Raw genomic sequence first — 17165 nt, forward strand, 5'->3', positions numbered from 1 at the left:
TTCTTGCTTGAGTCTTTGTGCAGTTTTGGTATCAGGGTAACTGTAGCCTCATAAAAAGAGTTTAGCAACATTCCTTCTGTTTCTATTATGTGGTACACTTTGAGGAGTATAGGTATTAGCTCTTCTTTGAAGTTCTGGTAGAATTCTGCACTGAAACCATCTAAACATCTGACCCTAGGCTTTTTTGGTTTTTGGTTTTTTTTTTTTTTTGGAAGTTTTTGATAACTGCTTCTATTTCCTTTTAGGTTATAGGTCTATTTAAATTTTTCACCTGGTCTTGATTTAATTTTAGTGTGCCTAACCTATACAGAAAATTGTCCAATTCTTTTACATTTTCCAATTTTGTGTAGTACAGGTTTTTGTAGTATGACCTAATGATTCTCTGGATTTCCTCAGTGTCTGTTGCAGCGTCCCCCTTTTCATTTCTGATTTTGCTAATTTGATGATCTCTCTCTGCCTTTTAATTGGTTTGGATAATGGTTTGTCTAACTTGTTGATTTTTCTCAAAAAAAAAACAGCTTCTTGTTTCATTTGTTCTTTGTATTGTTTTCCTTGTCTCTATTTTATTGATTTCAGCCATCAATTTGGTTATTTCTTGTCATCTACTCCTCCTAGGTGAGTCTGCTTCTTTTTATTCTAGAGCTTTCAGGTGTTAAGTCACCAGTGTGAGATTTCTCTACTTTCTTTATGTAGGCATTTAGTGCTATGAAACTTCCTCTTAGCACTGCTTTCATAGTGTTTCATAGGTTTGGGTATGTTGTGCCTTCATTTTGGCTGACTTCTAGGAAGTCTTTAATTTCTGTCTTTATTTCTTCCTTAACCCAGGGGTGGTTCAATAGAATACTGCTCAATTTCCATAAGTTTGTAGGTTTTCTGTGATTAGTGTCATAGTTAAATTCTAGCTTTAAGCCATGGTGATCAACAGATCACCAGATGATAATACAGGGGGTTACTCCAATTTTTGTATCTGGAGAGGTTTGCTTTGTTACCAAGTTTGTAGTCAATTTTAGAGAAGATTCCATGAGATGCTGAAAAGAAGGTATATTCTTTTGTCTTTGGGTGAAATGTTCTGTAGAAGTCACTGATAGTAGGAAGAAAGTGACTTTATGTAGTACATGAAATTAAAAAAGTCATATGATCATCTCATTAGATGCTGAAAAAGCGTTCGACAAAATCCAACACCCCTTCATGATAAAGGTCTTGGAGAGATCAGGAATTCAAGGAACATATCTAAACACAATAAAAGCAATATACAACAAGCTGACAGCAAATATCAAATTAAATGAATAGAAACTCAAAGCAATTCTACTAAAATCAGGAACAAGACAAGGCTGTCTACACTCACCATATCATTTTAACATAGTTCTTGAAGTTCTGGAGAGAGCAATGAGACAACAAAAGGAGATTCCAATTGGAAAGAAAGAAATCAAGCTTTTGCTATTTGTAGATGATATGATAGTATACACAACTGACCCCAAAGGTTCTACCAAGGAGCTTCTGCAACTTATAAACACCTTCAGTAATGTAGCAGGATACAAGAGTAACTCAAAAAATCAGTAGCCCTCCCATACACAAATGATAAAGGAGCTGAGAAAAACATCAGAGAAACATCACCCTTCACAATAGCCACAAATATCATAAAATATCTTAGGTAACACTAACCAAAAAAGTGAAAGACCAGTTTGACAAAAACTTTAAGTCTTTGAATAAAGAAATTGAAGAAGATACCAGAAAATGGAAAGATATCCTATGCTATTGGATAGGTAGAATCAACATAATAAAAATGGCAACTGTACCAAAAGCAATCTATAGATTCAATGCAATCCCCATCAAAATCCCAACACAATTCTTCACAGACCTTGAAAGAACAATGATCAACTTCATATGAAAAAACAAAATCCCAGGATAGCCAAAACAATCCTGTACAATAAAGAAACTTCTGGAGGCATCACCATTTCTGATATCAAGCTCTATTATAAAGCCACAGTAATAAAAACAGCTTGATATTGCCATAAAAACAGACAGGTTGACCAATGGAATCAAATCAAAGACCCGGATATTAATCCATACACCTATGAACACCTGATTTTTGAAGCTAAAATTGTACAATGGATAAAAGAAAGCATCTTCAACAAATGGTGCTGGCATAACTGAATGTAAACATGTAGAAAATTGAAAATATATCCATATCTATCCCCATGTACAAAACTCAAGTCCAAATGTATTAAAGATTTCAATATAAATCCTACCACTCTGCACTTGATAGAAGAGAAAGTAGGAAATACCCTTCAAAACATGGGCCCAGGAGACCACTTCCTACATATAACACCAGTAACACAGACACTGAGAGAAACAATAAATAAATGGGACCTCTTGAATCTGAGAAGCTTCTGTAAAGCAAAGGACACAGTCAATAAGACAAAAAGCAGCTTACTGAATGGGAAAAGATCTTTACTAACCCCACATCAGAGGACTGAACTCCAAAATATATAAAGAACTCAAGAAATTAGACATTAAAGTTCCAAATAAACCAATTTAAAAATGGGGTACAGAACTAAACAGAGAATTCTCAACAGAAGAATCTCAAATTATCAAAAGCCACTTAAGGAGATGTTCAACATCCTTAGCCATCAGGGAAATACAAATCAAAATGATTCTGAGATTCTATCTTACACCAGTCAGAATGGCTAAGATCAAAAACACCAATAATAGCTTATGTCGGAGAGGATGTGGAGTAAAGGGAAGACTCCTTCATTACTGCTGGGAATGCAAACTTGTACAATCACTGTGGAAATTGGTATGGCAGTTTTTCAGAAAATTGGGAATCAACGTTCCTCAGGACTCAGCAATACCACTCAATCATACTACAAAGACATTTATTTGTTCAACTATGTTCATAGCAGCATTACTTGTAATAGCCAGAACCTGGAAACAACCTAGATGCCCCTCAACCAAAGAATGGATAAAGAAAATGTGGCACATTTACACATTGGAGTATTACTTAGTGGTAAAAAAACAAACAAACAAACAATGACATCATGAAATTTGCATGCAAACGAATGGAACTAGAAAACAACATCCTGAGTGAGGTAACCCAGACCCTGAAAGAAGAACATGGTATGTACTCACTCATAAGTGGATACTAGCTGTAAAGCAAAGAATATTGAGCCTATAGTTCATGGTCCTAGTGAAGCTAAATAACAAGGTGAGCTCTAACAAGATCTAACTGGAAAGGGAAAATAAATAAGATTGCCTGACAAAATTGGAAGCATGGGGGTGGGGGAGAACAGAGGATTTTAAGGAGAAGATGAGAAAAGAAGGGAAGGGGAGGAGAATTTGAGAGAATAGGATAATTGAGATGGAGGAAGAGCAGAAATGAGAGCAAGAAAAGAGATATTTCGATTGAGACAGTCATTTGGAGCTAGCAAGAAACCTGGCCCTAGAGGAATTTCCAGGTATCCACAAGTATGACCCCTGCTAAGACCCTAAGCAACAGAGGAGAAGGTGTCAAAACTGACTTGCCCTGTAGTTAGATTGATAAATATCTTAAATATCACCATAGAACCTTCATCCACCAGCTGATGGAAACAGAAGCAGAGACCACAGTGGAGCACTGGACTATGTTCCCAAAGTCCAGCTGAAGAGTGGGAGGAATGAGAATATGAGCAAAGAGGTCAAGACCATGATGGGACCACCCACTGAAACAGTTTACCTGAGCTAATGGAAGCTCACCAACTCCAGCTGAACAGGGAAGGAACCAGCACAGGTCCAAATTAGTCCCTCTGAATGTGGGTGACAGTTGTATGACTGGCATAGATGGCAGGGCCACTGGCAGTGGCACCAGGATTTATTCCTACTGCTTATACTGGCTTTTTGAGAACCTAATCTCTTTGGATGGATACCTTGCTCAGTGTAGATATAGTAGGGAGGGCCTTGGACCTTCCCCAAAGCAATGTGCCTTACCCTCTCTGAGGACTGAGTAGGGGGTGGAGAGAGAGGTAGGTGGAGGGAATTGGAGGAGGGGAGGGGGGAACTGGGATTCATGTGTAAAATGAAACAGATTGTTTTCTCTTAAAAAATAAATTATAAAAAGATGTGAAATCTTGATTTATGAAAGTATTCATCCTACAATGCTTTCTGTGTGTTGTATCAAACGTCACTTGCTTTGTTGACCATTTGAAAGCAATCTCCAATGAGGTATACACATATCCTTATCTGCAACTTAACAGAAATCATTTCCCCCTGCATGGTCTCTTATCTCCTTTCTCCAAACAGCCTCATTCCTCATCATGGAAGTAATGTAAAGGTCACTGATGTTATGAAAATATGGGTTAGGTAGCACATGGAACGCACTTTTCTGAAGATTGCATATTGAACCAAATATGCACTATAAAAAGGTAGATAGCAAGTCAACTATGCAGTATTGTTAGACAGAATAATGCTAAGTGAAATCTGAACTCTGTGTGTGTGCGTGTGTGTGTACAGTTAAATATTGCCTAAAGACAATGAGACGTCTAAGCAATGTATCAATTAGTGAGGTCATCATTCTGTAAACAACACAGAGCTCACTCAATAATACAGGACAATCACTAGATGTAGCCTCCGTCGCTGCTCTAGTTGGCAGTGTGAACCTGGGAGAGTGAGGCCTAAAAATGAGGGGGACTAAAGCCTCATGCAACAGCCAACTTTACTCAGAACATAAGACAATTTATACTCTGAGGGGCAAGAAGAATCACAAGAGTAAAGTATACAATCACAAGGATAAACTGCATGTGGCGAAAGCATGTTTTTCCCCTGGAGACACATAACAAATAACGGTCAGTTGTGATAAGTAGTCTGAAGTAAGCTCACTCCTATTCCTCCACTTGGGCAGGACACAGAAGCATATTCCAAGAATAACCCATGTTATGAAGGAACAGAGGTTACAGACACTTGTCTTGTCTACGTGGAGTTTTCTCACAAGGTCCCAGAAATCCCCTCACACAGCTTCATTCACAAACTGTGTTCCAACAACCTCTTAATGTAGCCAAAAGATTGGTGACTGAAAGGATGCTCTCAACTACCTCGGCACGTTATAATAGGAATGAGTTTAAAATGATGAGAAAAAGCACAGTAAGCACTCAAGCCAGCAATGTAGTCTTTATTACAACTATCAGATGTTTGTGCTGTGCAGGACTAGGTGAGACATTCTTGTAAACAACTGGACACAGGGGATGCTCACATATGCCAGCATCACCATGAGCACCCTGGCAATGCACTTGCATCAAAATGCTATGGTTTGAAGTTGCTAGGCAACCTTTTTCAGCTCTGTTATAATCTATGGGGCCACTATCACATAGGCAGGTTGCTGCTAACCAAAACAGTGTGTGTGTATGCATGTATCGCTTATATATGAAGCACATGACTTAGATACAGAAAAACTGGTTGGACAGCATAGAGATGGGAGACATTAAGTCTGCATCATCAGGAAATATATACTCTCTTTTCCCAAGACATCCACTTCTGGATTACACAGGCCTGACCCCTATCAAATCAATTTCCCCCATCTCCTTGTCTCATGGAGGCATTGGGAAGAGCAAATGCAGAAACATAGAAAAAGCTAAATGTAGTTCTCTCAGAGACTGGCCTTCCATCTAAAATCCTAGCCATCTCGCAGTCCAGATACAGGTCCCTCATGTGTACCTATCTGTTAGGAGTCCTGGCCCCATTCTCTGTCACTGGCTTTTCTAAGTTCCTCTCATTTAGGAAGATTCTGGAATCCTGGAAACAAACTGGTTTTTTTTTTGTTTTTTGTTTTGTTTTGTTTTGTTTTTTTAGTCAGTTTAGGCTGAACTTGAAGGTATCAGACACAGTGGCTTATGTGGCCCTGTCTGTTCCTGATGGCACTGGAGGGTAGAAGTTCATGATCAAGGTGGTTTATGGTGAAGTCCCTCTCCTCAGGGTGTCCCAGCCTCTGTCTCACTGCGCTTACATGCACTTTATATTAGCACAGAGAGAGGACAAGGACGGGTGGTCTCTGGTGGTTCTCCTTTTCATATAAAGACACCAGCTCTTGAAAATTAAGGTTCCCATCTTTACAGCATCTTTTAGACTGATTTCCAAAATAACATTCATGGCTGTGGCCTTGACATCCACATCTGGAAGCCATTGAACGGAGTCTAGAACAGTTTCTTTCATGTCATATTCTTCATGACTAGACCAGCCAAATTAATGAAAGGATGGGTGTATGCTAAAGAGTTTTTGCAGATTTAACATACATAAAGCTTTAAATAAGTACACAACCCTAGACCCCCTGGAACCTGAAGCCTTGGAGAAGTCCTGGTTGCCACTGCTATGCAGGTGCCTCTCATGTACACAGCTCATTGAGGAGCTCTGAGTCACGAAACCTGTCCTTGTCCTCAGCCCCACGTCTGCTCTACCCATGTTCCTCACTTCCTGGTATTTCCCTTCATATTCAACTTTAAAATATCTTCCAAATACCACTCAAAGTCTTCATGATTGCAAAATTGCATATCATTTCTTCATCCTTTATGTCCTTTAATACATATACCCAGCTGTAGCCTAGGGATCCCAAAGCTCTCTTTGTTTTCCATGCCGTTTCACACACACACACACACACACACACACACACACACACTACACCTTTCACTGGTAGGTCTGAGTGTTTTCCACTGTTCTTCTTTCCCCGTTCTCCAAGGTTCTGTCCTGGCATGAGCTAGACCCCTTTTCCCAGAGTATCTACTAAAACAGTTATGATTTCTAGGAAAATAATCCTAAAATCTTCAGACTTCTTGACTATATTCCCCGTTAGCCTCTTTCAAATATATTCCTCAGAAAAGTCCTACTCATGTAAACTCACCGTCTTTATTTACTCATCAGACATTAAAGAATAGCAATGTGCCAGGCCCTATACTAGATTTAGGGGTATAAAGGAAAAATAGCATCATCTTTCTATCATTATATCATAATTTAATGAAGAAATGCAAGCAGGTAACTACAATGCATGACTTTCAAACTCCATGAGTGGGAAGCTTAGGGAGGAAAGTTGACTAAGGAAGGTCAGGAAATGCCTCCAAGGAGGTACAGAGGCTAAATTCAGTACCAAAATACAATTAAGAGTCAGTGAGTGGGGCTGGAGAGATGGCTCAGTGATTAAGAGCATTGTCTGCTCTTCCAAAGGTCCTGAGTTCAATTCCCAGCAACCATATGGTGGTTCACAACCATCTGTAATGAGGTCTGGTGCCCTCTTCTGGCCTGCAGACATACACACAGACAGAGTACTGTATACATAATAAATAAATAAATATTAAAAAAAGAGTCAGTGGGTGAAAGAGGAGAGACAAAATGGTAGTGGTGATTTAACAGTTCCTTCATGTCATCATCCCAGTCTGCTTTGTAGGGCCCCTTAGACACAGGCTTTGGGGCATTTCTCAGAAGCTGAAAGATCCAAGTCTCCCATTCTCCAGCAAGGCAAACTCAGGGTGTGGGGACACACGTGACTTGGCCATGCCTAGCTAAATGATCTTCCTAAACACTAAATTTTAAGTTATAAAACTATCACTTTTTAAAAATTTTATGTTCTGAGTATTAGTGTTTTGCTGTATGTATGTACATGTACCACATGTGCCCAGCGCCTGCAGAAAACAGAAGGCTGGATCCCCTGAGATGTAAACAGCCATGTGACTGTTGGGAACCAAACTTGGCTCTTCTGCAAAAGCAATAAGTGCCCTAAGCTGAGCCATCATTCTGGACCCTGGGTAAATAGTCTGTACACCCCTCTGAGTCCTTGATACCTTTCTGTGGAAGCCAGAAAGTGAAACCTCTTTTATAATGACAGTAAGATGTAACTTCCCTGACTGTCCATTACTTGTGCTTCACCTGTATAAAACAACTGCCAGCACCTTGGCACACACTAAAACAGAGGCACCAAGCTAGGCGGTGGTGCTCATGTCTTTAATCTCAGCACTCAGGAAGCAGAGGCAAGTGGATCTCTGTGAGTTCGAGACCAGCCTGGTCTACAAGAGCTAGTTACCGGACAGCTAACACTGTTACACAGAGAAACCCTGTCTTGAAAAAGAAAAAAGAAAAAAAAAAACAGAGGCATAAAACTATCTCCTTCACCACCATACACCATAAAGTCAATGCCAGCTCCATTTATAATGTCCCTATGGAGGGGCAAAAGGTGTTAATTTTATTCATTCCTAACCCATGAGTCCACATCATTTTAACAGCCCATATGGCAAATTAGGAGATATATAAGAAACACCTGTGCCTCAGACCCAGTCAGTGGCTTGGTTCAAACCCCCTTCTTCAAGGAATACCATTTAGACTTTAAAGAACAGTTGGCAGACCACGATTATTTAAATTCAATGCTTGAAAAACATTATCTTGGAAATAAACAAAATGAGCCTTTCACTCCATGAAAACTTGACAGCATTGTTCCCATTAATAATATTTGAGCTTTCAAGCAAAAATTAAAATTTTGAAAAATTGTAATTTGTCTGCCCTCCATGAGTTGACAACACTCAGTATTAAATGCTTTCTTGCTGTGATTAATGTCAGTGTTTAATGACTATGGTGTTCTGATATTGTAAAACAAATGTCCCAGTGCTCAGGCAAGTGCCAGCGCTTTCCAAATGACAGATCACGCAGTTGACTCCGTGCTTTTGAGGAAGAGGAGTTCAAAATGCAAAAGATGATTTTAAAGTGCCCAGGTCTGAAAAATTCATCAAAACATCATGCAATTCGAATGGCATTTAAGAAACTGTTGTTCAGTTTGGCTCAGAGAGCAGTGATCACAATTATCTGTGCAGATACTAAGAGCCCCCTTCCCAGATGTATCCAGATATGAGGCAGGACTTCTTACCATACTTCCCCAAATGACCCTGTCATGACAGGCACAAGAGGGAACAAAAGCCACATGTCTCTATAAAACCAGGCGTGGAGAGACATGTACAAAAGTAAACCAGTGACTGATTCTTCACTAGTTGGCTTTAACTGGAAAAAGTCTTTTTATTTAAAAACATAATCTAAGTCAGGCATGGTGGGTCACACCTGTAATCCCAGTACTACAGAAGCAGAAGCCGGAGGAGCTGCTGGAGATTTGAGACCAGCTTGGTCTACACGGGCACTGTGAAGTCAGTCAGGGTTATTTCATCTCAAAAGTTTTTTAAATTAAAATGTAGCTGCTATATACTGGGTTATTATTGTTATTAATGCTAGTAAAACTTTTAAATTATGTTTCAGTTCCTAATATGGTCTCTATTTAGTGTTTTCTTAAACAAACCTCTCTGCTGACACAAATAATCCCAATCAGACCAAATTAAAAGATACTCAGGTTATCATCTATTAAGATGGCAGGCATGGGACGACATAGAAGAGGGGAGAGCTGGGAGGTGGTGGACTCACGCTCAGGGAGAGGTGTGGCTGGAGCAGCAATTGGTTTATTGTCAGCCTGGGGACCTCAGGCAGCTGTTCCTTGAGGGCGATGAGAAGGCAGGTGGCTAGGAGAAAAAAAATATATTATTATTGGCCCTATGAATGGGGCTAGTCATGGGAAGAGTCATTGACTGCCAGAAAGAATGGGAAAGAGAATGCCCTGATTGTACAGGTGAGGCCTAGGTGTGTAAGTGGGACATAAGAGCAGACAAAACTAGATTTTAGTTGGTAGGTGTCCTTGAGCCAGGGGAGTTGGTACCAATGGTGAAGTCCCAGGAGCTGGTGCAGGTGTTGGCGTTGTCTGAAAGGCCCTTTGTAAGTTAGTCTTGGCCCAGACAGCAGGAGTGACCTGTAAAATATGTTTGAAAACGGGTGGGGTTAAAATAGGCTCTGGAGACTATTGGTTTTTACCAGACCAGATTTTTTGATAGAGCAACATAACTTCTTCGGGAACTTGCAGGTCTCTGTAAGACAACTGGAATATAAACATTTTAGAAGATAATTAAAGGGGATTGAGAACTCTGAAACCTATTAGTCCTGGACTATGCAGCCTGTGAAAGAGGCACACCTGCTGCATTTTAGCAGGAAAATTAACAAATGAAGTAATGAGCTATCAGTACCTTAAGCCATCAAATGCCATCAGACAGATCTAAGGGGCATAAATGAGCAGAAATGAGAGCTTTCTTAGCTACACAGGCCATCCCAAGTCTCTCCTTAGTCCTTGGAGAACACCAGCCTAGAAGCAGTGCTTACCATTAGCTGCTGAGTACAAGAGGCCCAAAGACTTTCCTGTGGAGGGAAGATTTAGTCTACCTGTCTTGGCACAGAGATATGCCAGCTCCTGCAGCATCCTATAGCTCCTCCAAAAAGATGCATGGTTACCTTCTGCCTTAAGCCTTGCCTTTGGGTATGACAAAGCCACCACACAGCAAAAAGAGGCCTTCCACCTTTTCAGCTTCCTGGATGCTACACCTGGAAAATTGTTCTTCTCATCCTGCCAAGACATTAAGGACCAGATTAGCAGATGCTGCAAGAGGGAACCAAAACAAAGAAGGACACCTATACAGTTCTAGAGAGAAAGGATGGCGGGGGAGGGGGGACACAGATCCGGATCCATTGTAGAGAACAGTGAGAGACAAACAGATGGAGAAGTGGGGAGTGGAGTGGGGAGAGGAGTGAGGGTGGGAGCGCATATCGAGAAATCATGGGCATTTGTTAGGTGTTAGCCCCAATTTAAAAGGATTTTTGTAAAAGGCAGCCCAAGGGCGTTTGGAGATCTGGCTTTGAATCTCAAGAGCCCATTTAGAAGTCTATGAGAAATCTTGGGACTCAAGCCTGTCACAAAGCGTCCATTAGAACAGGGCTCTTGAGTCAAAAAGTGGGGGGGGTGGAGGGTCGTGAGAAATGAGTGGCAGGCATCTCTACCCACTCAATCCCACCTCAGCCAGATTTGTCTCGCCCCTTGTATCAGACACCTGGCACGGCCCAGTCTCCAACAGGACAGCCTGAAAATCAACAAATATAAACGCAAATGGACCCCGGACCCAGCGGCATGTTCTCAAAGAGGGGAACTCGTCGTCGAGACAAAGCCGATCTTAGCCTGGCAGACAGCACGCGCAAGAAGGGCGTTTTCCAAGATGTGGTCCTGGACCTGTGGGAGAAACAGCCCACCAGGTGGGCTGTTAAGTATTTTCTTAACCGATCCTCTCCGCCGATGTAAATAATCCCAATCAGACCAAATTAAAATATACCCAGGTTTAATAGATGGTAGTGGATGACAATACTCCTGGGTGGCCCCCGGGGAAAACATGGGAGACCAGGGGTAACCCAGAGACCACGTGTTCATTCTGGAGGGTGCAGTTTAAATAGCCTGTGGGAGTGGTTTTGACCTTCCCTGCAAAGGGGTTACCATTTGGCAGGCTTTCTTGGAGGTGGAGTTTGGACTGAGGCAATTCCCAGGGGAGGAAGCTTATGTCAGGAGCTGGGGTGAAGCCCCCAGCTAAATAGTCTCTACACATGCAGTTTGCAAGAAAGCTCATGGCGATATTCAGCAGCTTTGCACTGTAAAGAGCTCTTGAGGATAAATGATTGAGAAAGTTTAAGGATGTCTTCTTAAACCTGAGAAAGTAAAGGATGTCTGTGAGCTGTAATCTCTGTGACGTCAAGGCCAGCCTGGTCTATAGAGCCAGTTCCAGGACAGTCAGAGATACACAGAGAAACCCTGTCAGGAAGGGAGGGAAGAAGGGAGGGAGGGAAGGAGGGAAGAAGGAAGGAAGGAAGGAAAGAAGGAAGGAAGGAAGGAAGGAAGGAAGGAAGGAAGGAAGGAAGGAAGGAAGGAAGGAACACTGTGAGCTGCAGACCCAATGGGGAGGTCGTGAAAAAAAATTGCAGCTATAATTTGTTTCTGAATGTCCAATAACAACAAAAAAAATCAAAATCCCACAGGAGATGAATTTGAGGTATTTTCTGAGGTAGCCTGTATTGCATTGTGTAATGTTACTGTAGCCTTGGTTCTGAAGACACAGCATGAGTCCTTTGTGTTGTGCATTCTGCCACACCGTAACACCAGCACATACTGCCGAAAACCCTTGGCTCACATGTAGAACTATTATGTGCCATGAATCTTGGTGGTTTTGCTGCATGTACCAAGTTTTATGCTCTTGGAGAAATTCAATGGCATGATTATAGAAAAAACTGTCAATATTTTCCTTAGCAATAAATATCAAAATAATTTGTCTTTGAACTGTGCTGTGTTAAAATGTTTAATTTTGAAAGTTGGTATTTGAATTATTAATTTGAGTTTCATTTTAAAAAATCATTAAATGAGCTTGGCAGTGGTAGTAAACATCTTTAATCCCAGCACTCTGGAGGCAGAGGCAGGCAGATCTCCATGAGTTCAAGGCCAGCCTGGTCTACAAGAGGTAGTTCCAGAACAACTAGGACTGTTGCACAGAAAAATTTTGTCTTTAAAAAAAATCATTAAGAGCTTCCCGCCAGCCATCCCAGCTTCCATCCAGAGGGCCTTCCGAGTGGTGAGTTGATTCGGGCCACGGCAGGGGCCCCGGCGAGGGGGAGCTAGGACTTTCCCCGACCCCATACACACCCAGGTCAGTCTGCCCTGCTGGCTCTACCCTGCTAGCTTCCCGCCAGCCATCCCAGCTTCCATCCAGAGGGCCTTCCGAGTGGTGAGTTGATTCGGGCCAAGGCAGGGGCCCCGGCGAGGGGGACCTAGGACTTTCCCCGACCCCATAGACTCCCAGGTCAGCCTGCCCTGCTGGCTCCACCCTGCTAGCTTCCCGCCAGCCATCCCAGCTTCCATCCAGAGGGCCTTCCCGAGTGGTGAGTTGATTCGGGCCACGGCAGGGGCCCCGGCGAGGGGGACCTAGGACTTTCCCCGACCCCATACACACCCAGGTCAGCCTGCCCTGCTGGCTCCACCCTGCTAGCTTCCTGCCAGCCATCCCAGCTTCCATCCAGAGGGCCTTCCTGAGTGGTGAGTTGATTCGGGCCACGGCAGGGGCCCCGGCGAGGGGGACCTAGGACTTTCCCCGACCCCATAGACACCCAGGTCAGCCTGCCCTGCTGGCTCCACCCTGCTAGCTTCCCGCCAGCCATCCCAGCTTCCATCCAGAGGGCCTTCCCGAGTGGTGAGTTGATTCGGGCCACGCCAGGGGCCCCAGCGAGGGGGAGCTAGGACTTTCCCCGACCCCATAGACTCCCAGGTCAGCCTGCCCTGCTGGCTCCACCCTGCTAGCTTCCCGCCAGCCATCCCAGCTTCCATCCAGAGGGCCTTCCGAGTGGTGAGTTGATTCGGGCCCCTGGCCCCGGCGAGGGGGACCTAGGACTTTCCCCGACCCCATAGACTCCCAGGTCAGCCTGCCCTGCTGGCTCCACCCTGCTAGCTTCCCGCCAGCCATCCCAGCTTCCATCCAGAGGGCCTTCCCGAGTGGTGAGTTGATTCGGGCCACGGCAGGGGCCCGGCGAGGGGGAGCTAGGACTTTCCCCGACCCCATAGACCCCCAGGTCAGCCTGCTCTACCTGCTCCACCCTGCTAGCTTCCCGCCAGCCATCCCAGCTTCCATCCAGAGGGCCTTCGGAGTGGTGAGTTGATTCGGGCCCGCGGCAGGGGCCCAGCGAGGAGGAGCTAGGACTTTCCCCGACCCCATAGACTCCCAGGTCAGCCTGCAGTGCTGTGTCCACACTGCTAGGCTCTCCCGCCTGCCATCCCAGCTTCCATCCAGGTACAAATTTCTGTATTTCTCCCCTCCCACTGAGGCCATAAAAGTTCCCCAGTTCAGCTGCCTTGCACACTGGGCCTGCTCTGTAGGGGCATCCCGGAAAGAGGGAGTGCCTGTGCTTCAATACCCTGCCTGGGGAAAGGTAGGCATTCTATCAGTGAACTCCCTGCCCAACAAGGGAACCTGACCCGATACCAGAAGTTCCAATAGAGAGCATTGGATCGAAGAGATGGGCAGACGCCAAGGCAAGACCTCCTCCAACAATCTGAAAAACAACATGAAAATATCAGATCCCAACGACCCTACAACAGAAGGATTTGAACACTCTAACCCAGATGAAGTGGAAAAAAGTGCCATTATGAAAGCAATAGAGTCCCTTAAACAGGATATGAATAACTCCCTTAAGGAACTGGTCGAGAAGTATAACAAAAAGTTTGAAGAAATGAGTATAGAAATGGATGAGAAATATAACAAAAAGTTTGAAGAAATAAGTAAATCCGTGAGTGATACCCTGAGAAACCAAGAAAAAACAATCAAACAAGTAAAGGAAACAGTCCAAGAATTGAAAACTGAAATGGAGGCAATGAAGAAAACACAAAACGAGAACCGACTGGATATGGAAAACCTAGGTAAACGAGCGGAGACTACAGAATCAAGCATAACCAATAGAATACAAGAGATAGAAGAACGAATCTCAGATTCTGAAGATACCATAGAGAAAATAAATGCTCTGGTCAGAGAAAATGGCAAATCCAACAAATTCTCTTCACAAAACATTCAGGAAATCTGGGACACAATAAAAAAACCAAATCTAAGAATAATAGGGATTGAAGAAGGAGAAGAACTGCAGATCAAAGGCCCAGAAAATATATTCAACAAAATTATAGAAGAAAACTTTCCCAACCTAAAGAACGATATTCCTATGAAGGTTCAAGAAGCATACAGAACACCGAATAGATTAGATCAGAAAAAAACATCCCCGCGTCATATAATAATCAAAACACAAAACATAAATATTAAAGAAAAAATTTTAAGAGCTGCAAAGGAAAAAGGTCAAGTAACTTATAAAGGTAAACCTATCAGGCTTACACCGGATTTCTCTATGGAAACCATGAAAGCCAGAAGATCCTGGATAGAGGTACTGCAGAAACTAAGAGACCATGGATGCAGACCCAGACTAATATACCCTGCCAAGCTACTGTTCACTATCAACGGAGAAAACAAAATATTCCAGGATAAAAACAAATTTAAACAATATGTAGCTACTAATCCAGCCTTACAGAGAATATTAGAAGGAAAATCACTACCGAAGGAATCCAACATCCCCAACACGGCCTACAATAACTCGAACATCTAGCGACCATTTACAAACACAAAGCAAAGAAGAAAAACACATACACTCTACTACCTAAAAAAAAAAAAAAATGACCGGAGTCAACAACCACTGGTCATTAATATCACTTAATATCAATGGACTCAATTCACCTATAAAGAGGCACAGACTTAGAGATTGGATACGAAAACAGGATCCAACATTCTGCTGTTTACAAGAAACACACCTCAACCACAAAGACAGACACCTACTCAGAGTAAAGGGTTGGGAAAAGGTTTTCCAAGCAAATGGACCTAAGAAACAAGCAGGCGTGGCCATTCTAATATCTAACAAAATCGACTTCAAACTAAAATCAATCAGAAGAAATGGAGATGGACATTTCATACTCATAACTGGAACAATTCATCAGGAGGAAGTCTCAATCCTGAATATCTATGCTCCTAATATAAAGGCACCCACATATGTAAAAGAAACTCTTCTAGAACTCAAGGCGGTCATCAAACCACACACACTAATAGTAGGAGACTTCAACACTCCTCTCTCACCAATGGACAGGTCAATCAGACAGAAACCAAACAGAGAATTGAGAGACCTATTGGAGGTATTGAATCAAATGGACTTAACAGACATCTATAGAACACTCCACCCAAATAGGAAAGAATATACCTTTTTCTCTGCAGCTCATGGAACCTTCTCGAAAATTGACCACATACTCGGTAACAAAGTAAACTTCCACAGATACAAAAAAATATTAGTAACTACCTGTGTCTTGTCAGATCACCATGGACTAAAATTAGAATTCAACAACAATGCTCCCCCCAGGAAACCCACAAACTCATGGAAACTGAACAGTCAACTACTAAATCACCCCTGGGTCAAGGAAGAAATAAAGAAAGAAATTAAACTCTTCCTTGAATTTAATGAAAACAAAGACACAACATACTCAAACCTATGGGACACTATGAAAGCAGTGCTAAGAGGAAAGTTCATAGCACTAAGTGCCCAATTAAAGAAAGCAGAGAAAGCACACATTGGAGAATTAACAGCACAATTGAAAGATCTAGAAAAAAAAGAAGCTGATTCACCCAGGCGGTCTAGAAGACTGGAAATAATCAAACTGAGGGCTGAAATCAACAAAATAGAAACAGAGAAAACAATCCAAAGAATCAATGAATCAAAAAGCTGGTTCTTGGAGAAAATCAACAAGATTGACAAACCCCTAGCCAAGTTAATCAAACGGCAGAGAGAGAACATGCAAATTAATAAGATCAGAAATGAAAAGGGGGACATAACCACAGACACAGAGGAAATTCAGAGAATCATTAGATCTTACTATGAAAGTTTATATGCCACAAAGTTGGAAAATGTAAAAGAAATGGACATTTTTTTAGATAAGTACCATATACCAAAGTTGAACCAAGAACAGGTGAACAATCTAAATAGACCTGTTAGTCGGGAAGAATTAGAAGCTGTTATCAAAAATCTCCCTACCAAAAAAAGCCCAGGACCAGATGGTTTCAATGCAGAATTCTACCAGAACTTCCAGGAAGAGCTAATACCTATACTCCTTAACGTATTCCACAATATAGAAACAGAAGAGTCATTGCCTAACTCCTTTTATGAAGCTACAGTTACCCTAATACCAAAACCACACAAAGACACAACCAAGAAAGAGAATTACAGGCCAATCTCACTCATGAACATCGACGCGAAAATTCTCAATAAAATACTGGCAAACCGAATCCAAGAGCACATTAGAAAAATTATCCATTATGATCAAGTCGGCTTCATTCCAGAGATGCAGGGCTGGTTCAACATACGCAAATCTATCAATGTAATCCATCATATAAATAAACTGAAAGAAAAAAACCATATGATCATCTCACTAGATGCTGAAAAAGCATTTGACAAAATTCAACACCCATTTATGATAAAGGTGTTAGAGAGACTGGGGATACAAGGATCATACCTAAATATAATAAAAGCAATATACAGCAAGCCGACAGCTAACATCAAACTGAATGGAGAGAAACTCAAAGCCTTTCCACTAAAATCAGGAACGCGACAAGGCTGTCCACTCTCTCCATACCTCTTCAATATAGTGCTTGAAGTTCTAGCAATAGCAATAAGACAACATAAGGAGATCAAGGGGATTC

At 42.2% G+C, this 17165-nt stretch overlaps 1 long non-coding RNA gene across 3 annotated transcripts in view; it reads right to left on the minus strand.

The window, feature by feature from the left end:
• Window positions 1-8896: 8896 nt before the first annotated feature.
• LOC146891835 (uncharacterized) overlaps window positions 8897-17165 on the minus strand; it is a 30512-nt gene continuing 22243 nt past the window's right edge. For 2 of the 3 annotated variants that reach the window (XR_015005439.2, XR_015005440.2), the window contains 2 exons: window positions 10321-10432; window positions 8897-9787 (listed from right to left, as the gene is read on the minus strand). This is a non-coding gene — a long non-coding RNA (uncharacterized LOC146891835). The remainder of the gene's footprint in view (window positions 9788-10320; window positions 10433-17165) is intronic. The other variant, XR_015734739.1, reaches the window with a different exon arrangement.

This window comes from Myodes glareolus, chromosome 13 (genome assembly GCF_982192425.1).
Source record: "Myodes glareolus chromosome 13, mMyoGla1.1, whole genome shotgun sequence".
NCBI classification, from domain to species: Eukaryota; Metazoa; Chordata; class Mammalia; order Rodentia; family Cricetidae; genus Myodes; species Myodes glareolus.